The sequence below is a fragment of the Crinia signifera genome, chromosome 3 (assembly GCF_055691185.1).
Source record: "Crinia signifera chromosome 3, ASM5569118v1, whole genome shotgun sequence".
NCBI classification, from domain to species: Eukaryota; Metazoa; Chordata; class Amphibia; order Anura; family Myobatrachidae; genus Crinia; species Crinia signifera.
Window position 1 is genome coordinate 306,486,565 of NC_139219.1, and position 22,849 is coordinate 306,509,413.

At 44.9% G+C, this 22,849-nt stretch overlaps 1 protein-coding gene and 1 long non-coding RNA gene across 2 annotated transcripts in view; one reads left to right on the forward strand and one right to left on the reverse strand.

Annotated features, from left to right (window-relative positions):
• The window catches only part of RAD51AP2 (RAD51 associated protein 2), a 180,620-nt gene that overhangs the window by 131,641 nt on the left and 26,130 nt on the right, over positions 1-22,849 (reverse strand). The gene's annotated exons all lie outside the window — the stretch shown is intronic.
• LOC146062780 (uncharacterized) lies at positions 1,318-2,980 on the forward strand. The gene is made up of 3 exons (XR_014471521.1): positions 1,318-1,363; positions 1,529-1,646; positions 2,661-2,980. It is a non-coding gene; the product is annotated as an uncharacterized LOC146062780 (long non-coding RNA).

The following is a 22,849-nucleotide window of genomic DNA, read 5'->3' on the forward strand; positions in this document are numbered from 1 at the left end:
GTAAGTTTGTTGCATCAACACACAAGCAAAGAGGGTAGACTTTTTGTAGGAAAGGGGGCTTGGCAAGTATAGAGGGTCAGAGGTAGAAGAGAACCTGGCAGGAGTAGATATGAACTTACTTTTTTTTTTTTTTTTTCCTTTTGCTTCACGTCCATCACGACAAATCCAGAGGGAACAGGAGAAGACGTCGGCACAGAAGCGTGCAAGGGTCCAGCCTGGGAAGAGAAGACAATGAGGAGGCTGGCATAGGGCTATCAAGGGAGCTGAATCGGGTAAGTTTGTTGCATCAACACACAAGCAAAGAGGGTAGACTTTTTGTAGGAAAGGGGGCTTGGCAAGTATAGAGGGTCAGAGGTAGAAGAGAACCTGGCAGGAGTAGATATGAACTTACTTTTTTTTTTTTTTTCCTTTTGCTTCACGTCCATCACGACAAATCCAGAGGGAACAGGAGAAGACGTCGGCACAGAAGCGTGCAAGGGTCCAGCCTGGGAAGAGAAGACAATGAGGAGGCTGGCATAGGGCTATCAAGGGAGCTGAATCGGGTAAGTTTGTTGCATCAACACACAAGCAAAGAGGGTACACTTTTTGTAGGAAAGGGGGAGTTAGGGAAAGGTAAAAAGAGATGGTAACAGGGACAAATTTTTAAACAAGATACTATAGTGCCCATAAATAACTTAGATTTTGTTGGGGGGGTTGCATCCTTCAAGCCAAGACCATCCAGAGGGAACAGGAGAAGACGTCGGCACAGAAGCGTGCAAGGGTCCAGCCTGGGAAGAGAAGACAATGAGGAGGCTGGCATAGGGCTATCAAGGGAGCTGAATCGGGTAAGTTTGTTGCATCAACACACAAGCAAAGAGGGTAGACTTTTTGTAGGAAAGGGGGCTTGGCAAGTATAGAGGGTCAGAGGTAGAAGAGAACCTGGCAGGAGTAGATATGAACTTACTTTTTTTTTTTTTTTCCTTTTGCTTCACGTCCATCACGACAAATCCAGAGGGAACAGGAGAAGACGTCGGCACAGAAGCGTGCAAGGGTCCAGCCTGGGAAGAGAAGACAATGAGGAGGCTGGCATAGGGCTATCAAGGGAGATGAATCGGGTAAGTTTGTTGCATCAACACACAAGCAAAGAGGGTACACTTTTTGTAGGAAAGGGGGCTTGGCAAGTATAGAGGGTCAGAGGTAGAAGAGAACCTGGCAGGAGTAGATATGAACTTACTTTTTTTTTTTTTTTCTTTTGCTTCACGTCCATCACGACAAATCCAGAGGGAACAGGAGAAGACGTCGGCACAGAAGCGTGCAAGGGTCCAGCCTGGGAAGAGAAGACAATGAGGAGGCTGGCATAGGGCTATCAAGGGAGCTGAATCGGGTAAGTTTGTTGCATCAACACACAAGCAAAGAGGGTACACTTTTTGTAGGAAAGGGGGAGTTAGGGAAAGGTAAAAAGAGATGGTAACAGGGACAAATTTTTAAACAAGATACTATAGTGCCCATAAATAACTTAGATTTTGTTGGGGGGGTTGCATCCTTCAAGCCAAGACCATCCAGAGGAAACAGGAGAAGACGTCGGCACAGAAGCGTGCAAGGGTCCAGCCTGGGAAGAGAAGACCATGAGGAGGCTGGCATAGGGCTATCAAAGGATGACACATTGGGTAAGTTTGATTTACTTCCTATAATTTTTTTTTCTTTGTTGTATTTAAAAAAAACACACATATATATTTATTTATTTATTTAGCAATGTCAATGTGAGCACATTTAGGGCCTTATTCAGATCTGATCAAAGTACAATATTTTTCCAAAAATGGGTAAAAGCATGTGCAGTGCCGTGGGGCATATGTAACATGTATAAATTTATATTGGTGTTTTGTTTCTGTGCAGGGTAAATGCTGACTGCATTATTTTTAATCTAAAATTTAGATGGCATTTCCAAAACACTCAAATCAGATCTGAATAAGGGAATTAATGTTAATTTTTAAAACCAGTGTTAAAATACAGTGGTGTGTCTAGTGCCAGACAGGATAATGGGCCTTCAGATCAATATGGTACTGCGTGCATTCACACGCATTATCAATGATGGTCGTCTGTGGGTATCTGCGCATGTGCAGGCGTATGATGCGTGCACGCACCCTGGGGGGGGGGGGTAGGAGATGGGCGGGGGCATGGGTGTTCTCATGGTAATGAGGCAGTGATGCGGGTGTGGGGGGCGGGTAGCTGACATCACTGTGTCAGCTGCCCGCCTATATCCACGCCAGTGTGCACACAAATGTAAGTAACTGAAGTCACTTCTATATGCGTGCACGCTAAACATCATTCGATAGTCGGTGACCATCGAAAGATGTAGGTGGTTACCCGAGCCATACGAATTGATGTCTATGCAAAATGTAAATTCACAGCTGATCGGATGAAGACTCAGTTTAGGGGGGGGGGGGGGGGGGGGGCTTTCGCCGGGCGGGGTTTGGTGGACTCGCAAGGCTGCGAATTCGCAGTCTTGCAAATAAACATGAGTAAACCACCCATCTGTAAGGGACTATCACAAAGAAGAAAACTGCCTGAAAGATTGGTCATCAGACGTACCATTTATATATGCGTGTAGAAATTTGGGACAAGAACCATCAAGTATTAATGCACAAGTTAAGCAGTAATTTACTTTCTCTTTTGTTTTGCAGCTCATACATTACAGAAGAAATGAAGTATATGAAATACATGATGCCAAAAAATGATTGAATATAGTTTTGAAAGCAAATGACGAACCATAATTATTATTATAATTATTATTAACACTTTGTTATATAGCAAATACTTATTCTGCATGTCTCACATTAATGAGAATGAAACAATGTTTATAAATATGTATGTCTTTAGCGGTTTATGGTTAAAGGTTACACAACAAAGATGCCATAATTGATTTCAAATGACTTGAATATAATAAAATTGCACCCATATTTGATATAAATGTAATATAATAAAAAGCAATTCTATCAATTTACATGTGTCTGGGTATATTTTTGATTATTGTAAGTGATTGATATGAGATATATAATGTAAAAAAGTGGGTTATTAAGTTAATATTAACTATATAAAAATTTTTGGGATTATGATTATTGTACACTGTGTGATTTACTTTCTCTATATATTAAGGTGTACTGTCATTAAATAGATCAGGGGTAGCCAAGTATATGAATCGAAAGCTAACAATAGTTTTGTTTCCAGACCAGATGGTTGCTGCACAGGTGTAGTCATTACTCAATGATATATAGATGACCGTTTCCTGCATCTATATATCAGTATTAGACAACACTTAGGTGGACAATCATTAGGGAGACCACTGAAGGTCGACCGGGTTAAAGGTGGACATGGTTTTAGGCCGCCAGTCATTAGGTCGACATAGGTTTTTTGTGCCTACAGGCGGTATTTCATGCCCTACCATCCACTATGGCGTGGCGGGAGAATCAAAGTGTGCCGAGTGTAACGATGCACCGTGTCCGAAGCATAGAAAGCAATTGCAGGGGCTGTGGTGCAACTCCAACTGTGTACATGTCGACATTTGGCTTTAAAAAACACCTGTCGACATACAATAATGTCGACCTTGGCCCATGTCTACCTTTTCCCATGTTGACTGTCTACCGAAGTGTGGTTTAACAGTTGTACGGTAACCCACTGACTGATGATAGAATTTGGAAAATCTAGATTGGTAGAGAACATAAAAACTACAAACAGATTCTAACTAATTTAAATACAGTTGTCCAAATTAAAAAAATATATAAATTTAAGGGTAAATAGATACCACTAAGATTATGTTATCTTAAAAGGTTATTTAAATACATCATACTAACCAATTGCAAATCAAATATTTAAGTTTGGATCAATACCATCATAGTAGAATACTTGGGGATTTTACAATAGTAAAAGTTAATGCAGATTATTTTCTTTGTGGGGGGGGGGTTTAAAACATTCATATTTTACTATTGTTAAAGGTGAGATATGTAATGTATAAGTATATGAATTAGAACGTTTACTTACCATAAATTTGAATTCACTGTAATGGCTTGGCTTCCTTTTTAACTTCAGAACTTTAAAATTAGAACTTGAACTTGAAGATTAACTTGAAAAATAATTATCCAAACATATAAACTTGTAGAAAAAATTTGAAAAACAATGTCTTTAAGGGAATGCTAAGTGATGTCCAATGGCACCAAGATATTCCAGTACAGGGACATGTCCATACTGTGAAACACAACGCTGAATTGCCTCCTCACGTTCTTTCAAGTCTCTCCTTGGGGGTGTTCTTGCAACATTCAGAACTACCTTCTGGATAAAACTCGCTGTGACTTTCTGTTCTTTATGTAAAAACGTGATGAGCTTGTATACACCGAACTTTTTTTCGCTAAGAATTATGTTCCATCTGCGATGCCAACCCTCCAACCTATTTTGGGTTCGGGGTATTCCAGCTAACATTGAGTCATAGATGGACCATATTTTTGGTGGAAAAAGAGGTGGTGACCGGGTAAGGCTTCGTGTGCGATCTCTTGGACGTCCCAATACATATGTCTCCTCAAAATAAGTTAACACGGGGGAAGCAATTGCAGGCATTTCCCCTTTCAAAACTTCAAAAGCAGCTGGAATGTCATCTTCCGGTAGAAAAGCAAGTGCTTGTATGCTCTTTAATTTCAATGCAAGTGCATAATCCTTTGCATAATCACCTGCAAGTCCATGTGCTTGAATCTTTCTCCAAATGTTTTGGGAAAGATGAAAGAGGCAACACTTGTGTGTGCTGCTTGGAAAAACATTCTTTGAAGCTCTGATTGCTGAAAGTTCGAAATCCGTTATTATATACGTTGGGGAAAATGGCATTCCCAAATCAGTTGCAATATCTTGAAGTTCTTCAAAAAATCGTAAATAGCATTCCTCATTCTTGCTGCTTAACAGTCCATAAACAAGCGGTAAAAAGCGCTGTGATGTTTCATGTGTGCCAACCATTGCATGTATGGAATAGATCTGGCGAAATAATGTCGGGCAAGTCTTGAAAGTTCCGTCCATTACCCAATACTGTGCTTCATGGAGCTTCCTCAAGTTCTCTTCTGTACTAAATAAAAGTACCCTTTCATCACCAACTGTACTGTCCCTTAACAAAAATTTGGTATCCTCGATGTATTCCAAATTATGAGGAACATTAATGTCCTCCAGGATGGTGGGTTCGGCAGGGCAATCTTCCCTCCTTACCCTTTTTACTAATTGACGAAGGGATTCCCGGTTGGGCAAACACATAGCACTTGTAGAAGGCATATCCGCTGTTACATTTTGGATAATTTGTGATGGTTCCTCGGTGGTATCCCTGGCACGTTGCTTTATCGCTGCCTTAGCAACGGCCACAATTGTCTTCTCCGGTCTGGGAGCATGAGTATGCTCACCGTGCCTATTAAGTTGGTGAACTCCGGCCACAATCGTGGTTTTGGCGTAGGCTGAACAAGGGCCTGTTGTTCTTTCTGTGCAGTGCCAATAGACGACGTCTCCCTTCTGCTTATTCTTGGCAAGTAGATAGCCGTTTACGTTGAGTAACATTCCTCTCCGGGACGGAACAAATGTAAATTCGGGCTTGGGTGCTGGTGATGTTGTTGTTGCTGCTGCTGCTGCTGCTGCTGCTGCTGGTGCTGGTCTAGATTCATCTGCCATCTTAGAAAAAATAGCTGTAGCTGTACCACAGAATACTTGATCCAAAATTTCAAATATGAATCCGGGACATTGAATGTAGGTATTTTTATAGTGTTTGAAATGGGCGTAAGTCTTTCGAAGTTAGAAAAAAACCTAACCCAATGAAAAGGCTTCATTTCAAAAAGTGGGCGGGTTTAAAAAGTGGGCTGGTTTAAAATTAGCCGTTACGACTTGAACAAGTACTGTAAATTGGTTTGAAAATAAAATACGAAAATGCTGAAAATGTTTGATTTTAGTTTAGAGGGCAACTTTAGGGTGCAACATGGGTGAAGGAGGATGCCAGGTGCTAACCCAATGAAGGGGTGATAATGCGGGTATCAGTGCTAGCATAGAGGTGAGCGGTACCGCTTCATTATGCTACTTGTGGTACTAAATTACAAGGGACAGTCGGGGGAACACTGGACATCTGTAGGTATCGGGCGCATCTAATATATACAGAAAAAGGGATGTCAGGGTAGAAATTTGTGGTGTCTACATGTACACAGCTATGGGTACACTTAGGGGTGCAGCATTCAAAGTGTTGAACTGTGGTGAATGCGGATGCCATGGAACCTATTACCGGATAAATCCAGCCTCCCCAACGTCTCACAGCCTCCCGTCTACATTCAGTCGCATAGCTCCACTCTAGCGCTTTGCCTGGCTCTATCATGACTGTGGCACTACAAGTGCCAGAATGACATGGCACTGCGGAGCACTGCAAACATCAATTACACCGTAAAGCATGAAGGATTGCACCCATGGGATCCTTCCATCTGCCTAGCTGACTCCCCAAGCCTAACACTAATGAATGGGTGTGCGGGTATCACTGCTAGCATAGCGGTGAGCAGTGCAAGGGCATTATGTTACTTGTAGTACTATATTAAAAAGTAGAATAGTTTCTGAGGTGTAGATAAGTCTATATATATAAAATGGGGTGTACAGGGCAAGATTTGCGGCGTCTAAATGATTCTCCGAAACAAAGAAATCAAGGTGTATTGTAGGTACAGTAAACATGAATACAATTCGATTATAAAAATTCAATTAGCAGATGAGAAAATTATGTGAGCCCAGTAGATATGCAAAAGACTGAGGCGCCAGGAGTATGACACATGCTTTGTTTAAGCTACCTGTGATTACACTTTGATTACAATAATGATATTACCAAACTCAAAAGATATCTGACCAAGATATAAAATATTTCTTTGAAGATATCAAAAAGACTAAGGCACCAGGGTTATGACACATGCTTTGTTTAAAGTCACCGTGAATACACAGATTAAAATAATTATATTAGCAAAATCAAAAGACATCTGACCCCAGTGTCAAGATATAGAACCGATTTAGGCGCCAGGAGAATGACCCATGCTTTTAGGAGACATGATTTTATAGATAAATTGGTGTAGGCTGGCACAAAACATTTTTATTTATTTTTAAATTTCTTTATTAAAGCGCGCACATATTCCGCAGCGCTTTACAGAAAATATATGAACATACAAATCAGTCCCTGCCCCAGTAGTGCTTACACTCTATATTCCCTTCCCCATGTGCACAAACATGACATCACATCAGTCCCTGTCCCACTGTATTCCCTAACACATGTAGGCAAACACATTTGGATCAAAATAGGGGTAGCGGGCATATAAATGTAGACGGGAGGCTGTGTGACTGTATGGGGAGGCTTGGGAAGTCTGCATTTAGCAGGGAATGGGGGTGCCGTATTTTATGGGTGCAGCGAGGGAGATGGAGGGATCCCAGGGGTGGAGGCCTTCCTGGGTGAGGGTTTAATGGGCGTGTGCGGCGCTGAAGAGTGGCAGGTCATTCTGGCACTTGTGGTGCCACAGTGATGATAGGCGCCGGCAATGCGCTAGAGTGGAGGTAGGCGACTGAATGTAGGCGGGAGGCTGTGTGACTGTATGGGGAGGCTTGGAAAGTCTGCATTTAGCCGACAATGGGGGTGCCGTATTTTAGGGGTGCAGCTAGGGAGATGGAGGGATCCCAGGGGTGGAGCCCTTCCTGGCTGAGGGTTTAATGGGCGTAAAGCATGAAGGATTGCACCCATGGGATCCTTCCATCTGCCTAGCTGACTCCCCAAGCCTAACACTAATGAATGGGTGTGCGGGTATCACTGCTAGCATAGCGGTGAGCAGTGCAAGGGCATTATGTTACTTGTAGTACTATTTTAAAAAGTAGAATAGTTTCTGAGGTGTAGATAAGTCTATATATATAAAATGGGGTGTACAGGGCAAGATTTGCGGCGTCTAAATGATTCTCCGAAACAAAGAAATCAAGGTGTATTGTAGGTACAGTAAACATGAATACAATTCGATTATAAAAATTCAATTAGCAGATGAGAAAATTATGTGAGCCCAGTAGATATGCAAAAGACTGAGGCGCCAGGAGTATGACACATGCTTTGTTTAAGCTACCTGTGATTACACTTTGATTACAATAATGATATTACCAAACTCAAAAGATATCTGACCAAGATATAAAATATTTCTTTGAAGATATCAAAAAGACTAAGGCACCAGGGTTATGACACATGCTTTGTTTAAAGTCACCGTGAATACACAGATTAAAATAATTATATTAGCAAAATCAAAAGACATCTGACCCCAGTGTCAAGATATAGAACCGATTTAGGCGCCAGGAGAATGACCCATGCTTTTAGGAGACATGATTTTATAGATAAATTGGTGTAGGCTGGCACAAAACATTTTTATTTATTTTTAAATTTCTTTATTAAAGCGCGCACATATTCCGCAGCGCTTTACAGAAAATATATGAACATACAAATCAGTCCCTGCCCCAGTAGTGCTTACACTCTATATTCCCTTCCCCATGTGCACAAACATGACATCACATCAGTCCCTGTCCCACTGTATTCCCTAACACATGTAGGCAAACACATTTGGATCAAAATAGGGGTAGCGGGCATATAAATGTAGACGGGAGGCAGTGTGACTGAATGGGGAGGCTTGGAAAGTCTGCATTTAGCCGGCAATGGGGGTGCCGTATTTTATGGGTGCAGCGAGGGAGATGGAGGGATCCCGGGGGTGGAACCCTTCATGGATGGGGGTGTGCGGCGCTGAGCAGTGCCAGGTCGTTGTGGCACTTGTGGTGCCAGCAGGGCCGGTGTGAGTCATGTTAGGCACCAAAGTAGGGAAGTATGCCTCTAGGGAAAGTGTGGGGGAGGTCTCACATGTTGCACAGCAGCCATCTGCATTAAGTACAACAGGGATGCTCACGGACATGCTAGTATTTTGGAAAGTCCGACTTTAGCGCCCCACGAGATCGCGGCACCCTAGGCAGCTGCCTACTGGGCGCGGCAGTCATGATAGGCGCCGGCAATGGGCTAGAGTGGAGGTAGGCGACTGATTGTAGGCGGGAGGCAGTGTGACTGAATGGGGAGGCTTGGGAAGTCTGCATTTAGCCGGCAATGGGGGTGCCGTATTTTAGGGGTGCAGCTAGGGAGATGGAGGGATCCCAGGGGTGGAGGCCTTCCTGGGTGAGGGTTTAATGGGCGTGTGCGGCGCTGAAGAGTGGCAGGTCATTCTGACACTTGTGGTGCCACAGTGATGATAGGCGCCGGCAATGCGCTAGAGTGGAGGTAGGCGACTGAATGTAGGCGGGAGGCAGTGTGACTGAATGGGGAGGCTTGGAAAGTCTGCATTTAGCCGGCAATGGGGGTGCCATATTTTATGGGTGCAGCGAGGGAGATGGAGGGATCCCGGGGGTGGAACCCTTCATGGATGGGGGTGTGCGGCGCTGAGCAGTGCCAGGTCGTTGTGGCACTTGTGGTGCCAGCAGGGCCGGTGTGAGTCATGTTAGGCACCAAAGTAGGGAAGTATGCCTCTAGGGAAAGTGTGGGGGAGGTCTCACATGTTGCACAGCAGCCATCTGCATTAAGTACAACAGGGATGCTCACGGACATGCTAGTATTTTGGAAAGTCCGACTTTAGCGCCCCACGAGATCGCGGCACCCTAGGCAGCTGCCTACTGGGCGCGGCAGTCATGATAGGCGCCGGCAATGGGCTAGAGTGGAGGTAGGCGACTGATTGTAGGCGGGAGGCAGTGTGACTGAATGGGGAGGCTTGGGAAGTCTGCATTTAGCCGGCAATGGGGGTGCCGTATTTTAGGGGTGCAGCTAGGGAGATGGAGGGATCCCAGGGGTGGAGGCCTTCCTGGGTGAGGGTTTAATGGGCGTGTGCGGCGCTGAAGAGTGGCAGGTCATTCTGACACTTGTGGTGCCACAGTGATGATAGGCGCCGGCAATGCGCTAGAGTGGAGGTAGGCGACTGAATGTAGGCGGGAGGCTGTGTGACTGTATGGGGAGGCTTGGAAAGTCTGCATTTAGCCGGCAATGGGGGTGCCGTATTTTATGGGTGCAGCGAGGGAGATGGAGGGATCCCGGGGGTGAAACCCTTCATGGATGGGGGTGTGCGGCGCTGAGCAGTGCCAGGTCGTTGTGGCACTTGTGGTGCCAGCAGGGCCGGTGTGAGTCATGTTAGGCACCAAAGTAGGGAAGTATGCCTCTAGGGAAAGTGTGGGGGAGGTCTCACATGTTGCACAGCAGCCATCTGCATTAAGTACAACAGGGATGCTCACGGACATGCTAGTATTTTGGAAAGTCCGACTTTAGCGCCCCACGAGATCGCGGCACCCTAGGCAGCTGCCTACTGGGCGCGGCAGTCATGATAGGCGCCGGCAATGGGCTAGAGTGGAGGTAGGCGACTGATTGTAGGCGGGAGGCAGTGTGACTGAATGGGGAGGCTTGGGAAGTCTGCATTTAGCCGGCAATGGGGGTGCCGTATTTTAGGGGTGCAGCTAGGGAGCTGGAGGGATCCCAGGGGTGGAGGCCTTCCTGGGTGAGGGTTTAATGGGCGTGTGCGGCGCTGAAGAGTGGCAGGTCATTCTGACACTTGTGGTGCCACAGTGATGATAGGCGCCGGCAATGCGCTAGAGTGGAGGTAGGCGACTGAATGTAGGCGGGAGGCTGTGTGACTGTATGGGGAGGCTTGGAAAGTCTGCATTTAGCCGGGAACGGGGGTTGCCGTATTTTATGGGTGCAGCGAGGGAGATGGAGGGATCCCGGGGGTGGAACCCTTCATGGATGGGGGTGTGCGGCGCTGAGCAGTGCCAGGTCGTTGTGGCACTTGTGGTGCCAGCAGGGCCGGTGTGAGTCATGTTAGGCACCAAAGTAGGGAAGTATGCCTCTAGGGAAAGTGTGGGGGAGGTCTCACATGTTGCACAGCAGCCATCTGCATTAAGTACAACAGGGATGCTCACGGACATGCTAGTATTTTGGAAAGGCCGACTTTAGCGCCCCACGAGTTCGCGGCACCCTAGGCAGCTGCCTACTGGGCGCGGCAGTCATGATAGGCGCCGGCAATGCGCTAGAGTGGAGGTAGGCGACCGAATGTAGGCGGGAGGCTGTGTGACTGAATGGGGAGGCTTGGAAAGTCTGCATTTAGCCGGCAATGGGGGTGCCGTATTTTATGGATGCAGCAAGGGAGAAGGAGGGATCCCAGGGGTGGAGCCCTTACTGGGTGAGGGTGTAATTTGGGTATGCAGCGCTGAGCAGTGAGAAGTCATTGTAGCACTTGTAGTGCCACGTTAGAATAGTGCTTTACAACGGGAGTATAGCGGCGTGTAGATTTAGACAGATATGGGTGGATTTAGGAGTGGTGCAGCGTTGACAGAGTGGTGATGTAGGGTATTGAGCAGGGTCTCATTACCATCATGAATGGGTGCAACTACAGTACAGTAAGATGTTAAGCTATTAACGGTCGACCTTGTGTTCGGCGACCTAAATAAGTTCGACTTATAAACGGGCGACCTTTCACTCGTCGATGAAATAGCGTTCGATGTAATGCGGGTCGATCTTATGTTATTCGACCTAGTTGTTGTCGATCAAAGAACTGTCGATACTTTAACTTTCGATGAACTGAGTTTCGACCTAATAGTTATCGATGTTTGTATGTTCGACGTTTTGCGGTTCGAACTTCGTTGTATCGACCAAGTACTTATCGATATAAAGACTTTCTATGTACTGTGAGTTCGATGTTCAGTGTTTCGACCTTGATGGATTCGATGTAAGTTTGTTCGAAGTAATGCATTTCGAGCGTCCGTTAGTCGACCTAGACGAAGTCGATGTAAGCTTGGTCGATGTAAGGTAAGGTCGGCCTTGTTAGTATGGCGATCATGTTAATATCGATGTTATGTTCAATTCGACCTAATATCTGTCGATGTAAAGTAACCGTCGACCAATGGAGTGTCTGTCCAGTGGAGTCGATCAAAGTAAGTTCGATCTTCCCGTGTTCGACCATATGACCGTATACCACTAGAGTACAGGGCTGCCATCAGAAATTGTGGGGCCCGGGACTGACAAAATAGGCAGAGCCCCCCCCCCCCCACACGCACACACACGCACACACACACACACACACACACAAACCTATTGTTACACAAATTATTCGACAGATCTCAACAGTTATTTTGTCCATACCCTAATGGGGGAGCATGAGGTGTTACCGCGTACCTGCAACATCTATTTTAAAGGTACGCTGTAAACACTTAATGCCCATTACATAATGTCACACACTGCAATGCCCATTACATATTATACAACACTCCGTAATACCCATTACATATTATACAACACACCATAATGCCTATTACATATTATTTAACACACCATAATGCCCATTACATATTATACAAACACCATAATGCCCATTACATATTATACAACACACCATAATGCCCATTACATATTATACAACACACCGCTATGCCCATTACATATTATACAGCACACCATAAGGCACATTACGCATTATACAACACACCATAATGCCCATTACATATTATACAGCACACCATAAGGCACATTACGCATTATACAACACACCGCTATGCCCATTACGTATTATACAGCACTCTGTAATGCCCATTACATATTATACAACACTCCGTAATACCCATTACATATTATACAACACACCGTAATGCCCATTACATATTATACAACACATCATAATACCCATTACATATTATACAATACACCACTATGCCCATTACATATTATACAGCACACCATAATGCCCATTACCTATTATACAACACACTATAATGCCCATTACATATTATACAACACACCATAATGCCCATTACATATTATACAACACACCGCTATGCCCATTACATATTATACAGCACACCATAAGGCCCATTACGTATTATACAACACACCATAATGCCCATTACATATTATACAGCACACCATAATGCCCATTACATATTATACAACACACCGCTATGCCCATCATTTATTATACAGCACACCATAAGGCCCATTACGTATTATACAACACACCATAATGCCCATTACATATTATACAGCACACCATAAGGCCCATTACATATTATACAACATACCATAATGCCCATTACATATTATACAACACACCGCTATGCCCATTACGTATTATACAACACTCTGTAATACCCATTACATATTATACAACACACCATAATGCTCATTACCTATTATACAACACACCATAATGCCCATTACATATTATACAACACACCATAATGCCCATTACATATTATACAACACACCGTAATGCCCATTACATATTATACAACACACCGCAATGCCCATTATAGATTATACAACACATGGTAATTCCCATTACATATTATACAACACACTGTAATGCCCATTACATATTATACAACACACAGCAATGCCCATTATAGATTATACAACACACCGCTATGCCCATTACATATTATACAGCACACCATAAGGCCCATTACGTATTATACAACACACCATAATGCCCATTACATATTATACAGCACACCATAATGCCCATTACATATTATACAACACACCGCTATGCCCATCACTTATTATACAGCACACCATAAGGCCCATTACGTATTATACAACACACCATAATGCCCATTACATATTATACAGCACACCATAAGGCCCATTACATATTATACAACACACCGCTATGCCCATTACGTATTATACAACACACCATAATGCCCATTACATATTATACAGCACACTATAAGGCCCATTACATATTATACAACATACCATAATGCCCATTACATATTATACAACACACCGCTATGCCCATTACGTATTATACAACACTCTGTAATACCCATTACATATTATACAACACACCATAATGCTCATTACCTATTATACAACACACCATAATGCCCATTACATATTATACAACACACCGTAATGCCCATTACATATTATACAACACACCACAATGCCCATTATAGATTATACAACACATGGTAATTCCCATTACATATTATACAACACACTGTAATGCCCATTACATATTATACAACATACAGCAATGCCCATTCTAGATTATACAACACACTGTAATGCCCAGTTCATATAACACTGCACACCGTGATGACTATTAATTGTAATGCCATATAACTGTCACTTAACTACATGCTCATTACCAGGAGTTACTGTACATTCTTGTTACCAGGAGTTTCTTGCTCAATATCAGTGGTTACATGCTTGTTGCCAGGGGATGCATGCACTTTGCACGGGATTTCATGCTGGTTGTCAGTGGTGTCATACTTGTTGCCAAGGCGGGGGGATTTATTGCTTGTTGCCAGAGGGGAATACATTGCTAGTGGGCTGGGCCGAGCACTGCACCTCAGCGCTCCCGTAATCCGCACTTCCGGGTAGTGCTGGGGGCTTTGAGGGAACTAGGGGAGGCGGCGTAGGGAGCTGGACAGGTGAGGAAGCTTTTGCCCTCAGACTCACAGTGCCAGCGGGAGCAGGGCGCCCGGAAGGAGAAGACGCTGGCTGCCGAGCAGCGGCGGGAGGAGTAGAGCACTTGAAACAAAAAAAAGCCCATACAGATGACTCACCTGTCCGGTCACTAGTAAAGGCCTCTTGCATTGTGCGAGGAAGAGAGTTCCATATTGTCGGAGCCACAATGCTGAAAGCTCGACCCCCAGATGTGTTCAGGGATATTCTAGGTACAGTGAACCAGTTGCAGATAGCAGTTACCGAGTGAGGCAGTAAGGAATCAGAAGCTGTTTCAAGTACCTTGGCCTTTGGTCATGAAGGACTTTGAAAGTCATTAAGCCAATCTTAAAAGTAATTCACCATCTTAAGATAGCCAGTGAAGAGAGTAGAGAATGAGTGTTATATGGCTGAAATGGAGGTGTTGGTTACTAGCCTGGCAGCTGCATTGTTACCATCTGCAAGCTGGGAGACCAAAGTAGAGGGCATTGCAATAGTCTAGTCATGATGATACAAAAGTTACATTTGGGTGGGGTGTGTTGAAACTGAAATCTAAATGGCAGTGTAAAAATAATGCAGCCAGTATTTACCCTGCACAGAACCAAATTAACTCACCCAAATCTCTCTCTGCACATGTTACATCTGCCCCACCTGCAGTGAACATGGTTTTGCCCATTTTGAGTACAAATGTGTACTGCGATCAGATCTGAATAAGGGCCTTTATGCAGTAATAGATAATTGAAATATAATGCACAATATTCACAGTATTAGATACAAATCATGTCAAATATTATGTCATACATTCTACTCATACAAAAGAAAAGAAAATGAGGATAATATTCATTCTGTGACAATTCACAGTTAATAAAGGATTTAAGCACAGATGTTCACAGGAAGATTACCTGAAATTACACAAAGTGTATACCACTGACTTAGTTTCATAGAGTCTTGTATTCTTTGTCTCAGTGATCAGGGGCGCCGAGTAAAATTTTGGGGTGTGGACTAATCACGGGAGGTGTGGCCACCTAACATGATTAGGCCACACCCCCAAAATTTGAGATGCTTATGCCGAGCCTGCTGTCAGCACACCACATGCTGTAGGTGTTTGCTGCTGCTGCTGCTCGGGAGGGACAGAGGGAGAAGGGGGAGTTGGACCAGGGCCCCCGCCGGGCCCCTCCAGCAAGCCCGGCCCGGGTACTTAGTACCCTCTCCCCCCCCCCCCCCCCCCCTCGGTGGCCCTGTCAGTGATAATGGTAAAGTAGAAATGTAGCTTCCCATACACTGAACAAATTGGCCAAGCGTCTCTCCCTCACCAGCAGGCATTCCACCCAATCCATAGTGAAAACATGGAGCAATTTGTCTTGGAAGAGTCGTATAGTTGGGGGTGTCGCGTCAATCCACGTCTGTCCTTTGTCTTACCTTCTAAATTCCATCTGTGTCATCCCGTACCATTCCTCTGTCTCATACAGTACCTAACATCCCCTCTATCTTACTTACCTGTCTTATCCCTTACCTTCCCGTAGTGCATAAAAAGGGGAAAAAAAAGAACTTGACACTAAGGGGTAAATTTACTAAGATTAAATGGGTACGAATGGTCATATTCATACCCATTCGATGTGAAATACTTACGTATTTCACACCTCAAATAATTTGCTAATGGTGAAATGTATACAAACTTTATTTTTTACTTTCTAAAAAAATACTAATGAATACACCATCGATAGAATACGGCCGTAAATCCCCATTCATTTCAATGGTATCGACAAATTTACTATCATTCGTACTGGTGAATTCAAATATGAGTTCACCGGTAAATACGAGTGTCGAATAGAACATCTTTTTTCACTCACATTTGACTGAAGCCTGCATGGATCAGTCAGATCCGTGCAGGCTTCTCAGTGTAAAAAAAAAAGATTAATAAATAATTTAAAACATCCAAGGCTTAGTACATAGACCACAAAGTCTTGCAAGGGTCCAAGGGTAAAGCCCCGGCAGGGGTTCTTGTGAACACATCTCAGGTTTATTCCAATTTAATATGAGTTAATGATGTAATGCCGTCTATATTCCTTATTAACTTGTGCAAAATGCTGACACTTTCAGATGGTTCCACATACTGTACATCTAGTCTTGCATGTTAACATGGCAGTATCTGCATAGGAAATGCTATGTTACATTGTTTTCCATTTGTTATGGAGATACAGAGTATAGGCATCCCGCATATAATATAATCAGCAGAATGTGCTTGTGCGTCTTATTAACTTAGAAGAACACATTTTAGGGGGAAAAAGGAACCCAACACTACAGGCCAGATATAAAAGTGATTGAAAGGGTTTGTGGGTGCAGCTGCGCAGCGGGCATTCTGGGACGAATACAGGGGGAGGTAGGTGGTACCTGGGCAGCGTGGGGTCTGGGCAGTGTGAAGTGCCCAGGGGCTGTGGGTGCAGCAGGGGAACGGGTAGTCCGCAGTGTCCGGGAAGCACTGAGCGAGCTGACACTGCAGACAGTGGTGGCAGCCATTCAGCAGCCAAGGCCGCTGCACCCACAGCCCCCAGGCGCTTCACGCTGCTCGGACCCCACGCTGCCCAGGTACCACCTACCTCCCCCTGTATCCATCATGGACTAAGGCCGCCCTTAGGAGTCGGCGCCTAGCACGGCCGCTCCTATACAGCATCCCTCGAGCCAGCCCCGGTAACATGGCAGTTATGAGCTAATTGACTGGCTGTTTATAACTTTTTGAAGCTTGATACATCTGGCCCTAACAGGGTTGCATGGGACGTGTTAGCTTTCTCATGCCAGACCTCTCTCCCACTGCGCGGCGTATTGAGGCAAGATATACTTTCTATAGAACTTAAATTGAATTACAAAATTAAGGCATTCAAATATGTTGGAGTTTTCTGTTGTTAGAAAAACAACGGTCTACAAACATGTTGCTTGGCAAGATCAAGCTTTCTAATGAAAAAAATGACCTTCATCTAATCTAATGTCGGAATACATCATTTTGTTTGACTTTCTGTAAAGTCGATTTACGGTATGATGAGCACCTATATCCTTATACACCCACCTTGAATTCACATATATATTATAAATTACTTACCAGCAAATGAAGAAAGACCTAATAATAACAAAACAACAGTAGTTTTCCACCATCCAGCCTTTGAGTCTTTCTCCTTGGCCATGACATCTGACGCCGGCTCTGCTGTTATCTCAACACACCATCTGGAGACGCCAATACCACGCGGTTGCCAAGGCGGAGATGCTGTGTCAGCATAGTTTTGCTTATAGCTGCTCTTAGACTCAAGCAAGAGTAATTCTATTTCTTGTTTATTTTCAGTAAATCCATATTACACTGTAAGCAATCTAAATATACCTGCTGAACGTGTATGCCACTAACAGTGACACACATGGTGAACAGCTTGTCGGCAATCCAACCAATTTATGATGAATGACAATGACAGTGGCTATAAAAACTATTCACCACTTTTTGTATTTTTCCATATTTTATATTCCTACATCATGACATGAGATGGAATTTATTCTGTATTTCTGAACAACGATCATTGTTAAATACTCTGTAATGGCAAATTAAAAAACTTATCATTTTTGTTATGATAACGAATGAAAAAATGCAATTGTTAATTCCATATATATTAACCCGTTTTGCAAAGAAAAGAAAACTTTGGATCCATTCCAACATGCATTTGTCGGAATGGATCCGACAATACCTATTCAATTGTGTGGCCAAAGCAATTGTCGGATTTGAGCCAAATCTTTTTTTTGCTGCTTATGCTGTTCAGTGCACAGCAGCAGCAGGAGAACGAAGCTGGGTGAGCAGCAGCAGCACCATCCTCCCCGCCTCATCTCCTCAATCCGACAGTTGAATTTGGCCCCATTTCCGACAAAAGAGCACAAATTGAATAGGTCGATTGGACTAAAAAAAAAGTCGGAACCTTACGTTTTCCAACAAACGGCAGTTTCCAACTCTGATTGAATAGACCCCATGGTGTAGACAAATATGGAAAATTCCTAAGTGGATTTTTAAATAGATCAAAAGACACATGAAAGGGGAAAATTGTAATAAAAATGTGTGTACCTTTCCCGTGGGTCAGAAATCCCTGTTTTAGTTCCCATCATAGAAAAAACTTTTGTGGCCAAATGTCAGGACCCGTTTGATATGTTATAGAACTAGGACAGGGCCAATTATAAAGTGTACCATCCAGGGTTAAAGAAAACCTGAACAATCAGATCATTCAAATCTGATTAAACCCTGGAGAGATGGGTTAGCCGCTACCCTACCGTTGCTACGATACCCTGAATTCCTAAAGTCAAAAAGGCTACAGTTGCTACAATACCCTGAAATCCTAAAGTCAAAAAAGGTTATCATAAGGAATAGCCTCTTTGGCTGGGGAGGGCAAGATATGGTTCAATTTTTGGCACCCCTAATTCAGCCACACCGGCTATGTAATGACACAGATATCTATGGGGGGTATTCGATGCCGCAGCGAGCGGTCGGCGAGGGGGTTAAACAGTGAGGATTGCTGAAAACCAGCGATCCTCACTGTTTAACCCCCGCGCCGGCCGCTCGCTCTATTCAACGTTCTGGGGAGAATTCCCCAAAACAGCGAGACCCGCGGCTACTGCAGAAAACTCGCAGTTTTTAGCCGCGGGTCTCGCTGCTTCTGGAGCTGCATCCGCCAATTCCCCCTCGCTCAAAAAACGGAGCGAGGGGAAATTGGCGTATGAGGGGGCTGTGTTGAATGCTGTCAGGGTGAGTGGTGACAGCGAGCAGGAAGACCTGCTCGCTGTCACCACTCGCAAACAGCATTGAATACCTGCTTATGTATCTATCTACAGCTGATTGGCTGGCTGTTTATCACTCTGCATTTTATCACTTTTGATGCTTGATACATCTGGCCCAGTAGGTGGCGATTCAATTAAACACTAACTTAATAAAAATGTTGCTATTCAATGGGACCATGACCTGTACATAAAAGGAAAGGAAGCAGTTTTCTAGGGGTCACAGAATATCAGCGATAGTTTATATCCATGTTTGCCACCTTAGCTGTTCTTCCAAATCACTTTAAAATTGAAAACAGCAGAATCCTGAAGCGGAAAACATTTTTCAGCCTTCAAAGGATATTTTTATGCTCTCCGTCAGTTTTAGAATCAATACACGTTACACGGGATATCTTTTTTAAAATAAGATGCCTCACATTTTGGGAAAGGTGTAACCATCTCCTGGTTTATTACGAATGTATAATGTCAAGGAGAAGAAACATAGCATTGCTGAAAATAAGAGATGCCAATTAAGTAAGTGTGAGAAACACTAAGGTGCTATCTCTCAGGAAGAAGAATTATAAACCCTAGGAACCCTGATACAGAGTTATATATATTATTACTATTACAGTGTCCTATAAGCTGATTTTTAGAGCCTTGGACGAATGCATGTACAGTATGTAGTGAGCTTGGATGGATGACAGCATGTAGTGAGCTTGGAAGGATGACAGTATATAGTGAGCTTGGCCGGATGACAGTATGTAGTGAGCTTGGAAGGATGACAGTATGTAGTGAGCTTGGCCGGATGACAGTATGTAGTGAGCTTGGACGGATGACAGAATGTAGTGAGCTTGGACGGATGACAGCATGTAGTGAGCTTGGACGGATGACAGTATATAGTGAGCTTGGCCGGATGACAGAATGTAGTGAGCTTGGACGGATGACAGTATATAGTGAGCTTGGCCGGATGACAGAATGTAGTGAGCTTGGCCGGATGACAGTATGTAGTGAGCTTGGCCGGATGACAGTATGTAGTGAGCTTGGATGGATGACAGTATGTAGCTTGGCCGGATGACAGAATGTAGTGAGCTTGGCCGGATGACAGTATGTAGTGAGCTTGGCCGGATGACAGTATGTAGTGAGCTTGGCCGGATGACAGTATGAAGTGAGCTTGGACGGATGGCAGTATGTAGTGAGCTTGGACGGATGACAGTATGTAGTGAGCTTGGATGGATGAGAGTATGTAGTGAGCTTGGCCGGATGACAGTATGCAGTGAGCTTGGATGGATGAGAGTATGTAGTGAGCTTGGCCGGATGACAGTATGCAGTGAGCTTGGCCAGATGACAGTATGTAGTGAGCTTGGATGGATGACAGTATGTAGTGAGCTTGGCCGGATGACAGTATGTAGTGAGCTTGGCCGGATGACAGTATGTAGTGAGCTTGGCCGGATGACAGTATGTAGTGAGCTTGGACGGATGACAGTATGTAGTGAGCTTGGATGGATGAGAGTATGCAGTGAGCTCAGGCGGATGACAGTATGCAGTGAGCTTGGATGGATGAGAGTATGTAGTGAGCTTGGCCGGATGACAGTATGCAGTGAGCTTGGCCAGATGACAGTATGTAGTGAGCTTGGATGGATGACAGTATGTAGTGAGCTTGGCCGGATGACAGTATGTAGTGAGCTTGGCCGGATGACAGTATGTAGTGAGCTTGGCCGGATGACAGTATGTAGTGAGCTTGGACGGATGACAGTATGTAGTGAGCTTGGATGGATGAGAGTATGCAGTGAGCTCAGGCGGATGACAGTATGCAGTGGCAGGGCTGCTGTTAGAAACTTCGGGGCTCAGGATGGCCGGGTTAGACAGACCCCCCCCCCAAAGCAAAAAAAGCAAGCAATAAAATCAAAATCCTTGGGTGTGCTGTGTATATATATATATATATATATATATATATATATATATGTATATATTATAGCACAGCTGGGCATAGCAGGCACTCCCTTACCTGCATGCATTGCCCTATGGTGGGGAACTGCTGGGAGGATGCAGGGCTGGGTCCCCTGTGTGGCGCCGGGTATCTTGGGTCTCTGATCTGGCGGCGGTTGTCCTGATCCTCCTGTGGCCGGGTCTCCCGTTTGGCAGCGCGGGTGGATCCTGTGCGCTGGGACTTCTCTGCGACGGTACGGGCGAATCTTGTGCGCCCGGACTGCTCTGCAGCAGTATGTCTCCTGTGTGTGTATGTCACATCGGATTTCTTGTTTTCAGAACCACTGAAGAGACAGCTGAACAGAGGAATGTGCTGCCCGGGCCTTTCCCTCTCTGTCAGAGGGAAGAGCCCAGGACAGCTGCACCCTCAGCCCCCACTTGATGACAGCCCTGTGCAGTGAGCTTAGACAGATAATAGTATGCAGTGGGCTTCATGGGGAAGGGGCGTGGTCACATAATAGTATCAATTCACATTACACCACACAGTAGTGCCACTTCTACACATTGCGCCAGGTAGATTCCCTTAGGCACACTGCACCAGGTAAAGCCCCTTACACATATTATGCTAGGCAGAATCCCAAATACACACATTACAACAGGCAGAGCCCTGTTACACCAGGCAGAGTCCCCCACAACAGGGCCGGCGCTACCCACTCAGCAGCTCCTGCAAAGCAGGGAGGCGCCATGCTGAAAAGGCGCCGTCTCCCTCCCTGCTCTGCTAAAGCTGCCTCAGCCCTCACTGTCACTGCCTCCTGCACGCCGCCCACAGCGCCTGTCTGGCAGCGGGAGGGCGGCAGTATAAAGAGCTGCTCCCTGCACCGCGCACATACTGTCCTCCTCCTGCGACCTGCCCCCTCTTCCTCACAGACACTTGGCTGTCTATGAATGCTTGGATGACATGTCATGTCCGGATCAGCCCCCTACCCATTGCTTCCTGCGCCTGTCAGCTGTCAATCAAATGACGAACAGGCAGCAACGCCGCCTCCCCTTCCTTCCCTCTTCTCAGTGTGCTGTGCCAGTGCCGCTGCCAGTCCTCAACACTCCGCCCCCTCTATCTCCTCCCCTCTTCTTCCATCTCCTCCTTCTGTCCCCACCTTTCCCCCTCAGTCACGAGTGCTGCACATACTTTTTGTACTGCTTTCAGATCGCATCGTACACACATTACATGCATGCCGTGCGATTCTCGCAGCATGTATGGACACCTTTAGTGCCTGCAACATTTTGCGGACACAGCACTGAGATGGTGTATGCATACATGTACATACACCCGAGATCCTCCATGGGATTGCATGTTGCATACGCTCCCACAATCGGGCTGCAGCTTGTTGCAATGGCAATGTGAAAGGGCGCAAAATGTATGGTTTGCAGGAGGGCGCCGGACACCCTAGCACCGGCCCTGCCCCGCAACATGTTATGCCAGACAGAGCTCCCGTTATAGCAAAAATATACAGGAAGGATAAGACTGCGCTACAAAATGACAAACATGTGGCAATAAAGGGGGAAATTTACCAATATGAAAAACCTAGTTTTTCGTATTGGTATTTCCCCTACAGCTGCATACGACTGTTTTAGTCGTATGCAAAGTCGTGT